Raw genomic sequence first — 399 nt, 5'->3', positions numbered from 1 at the left:
TATGCTTTTTGTGTATTTATTGATGTAAATTTAATACTCCTACTACTAATACTAGTAATAACAAAAACTATAAAATAATAATAATGTAATAAATAATAATAAAAACATTATGTAGGCCATACTTGACTTTAGTTTTTAAAGGGCAAATTTCCAGTCATCCAACAACCGATGCAGATTGAAAGGGGACCAATCCTTTAACTGTATTTATTGACATCCCCCCCCCCCCCATTTAAATAGAGTGAAGTAAAACAAACGGCCAGATGAGGGCGCTCCAGTGTCACTTTTCATACCTAAATCCGGATTTTAAAAATATAGGCAATCAATCCGTATCCGTTTTGAGATCATCTCTTTTACTCCCAAATATTAAATCACGTGTTCTCGTGACATTTAGGTCACGCT

Source organism: Syngnathus typhle, linkage group LG8, assembly GCF_033458585.1.
Source record: "Syngnathus typhle isolate RoL2023-S1 ecotype Sweden linkage group LG8, RoL_Styp_1.0, whole genome shotgun sequence".
In the NCBI taxonomy this organism is placed as follows: Eukaryota; Metazoa; Chordata; class Actinopteri; order Syngnathiformes; family Syngnathidae; genus Syngnathus; species Syngnathus typhle.
This window is presented reverse-complemented; position numbering follows the sequence as displayed.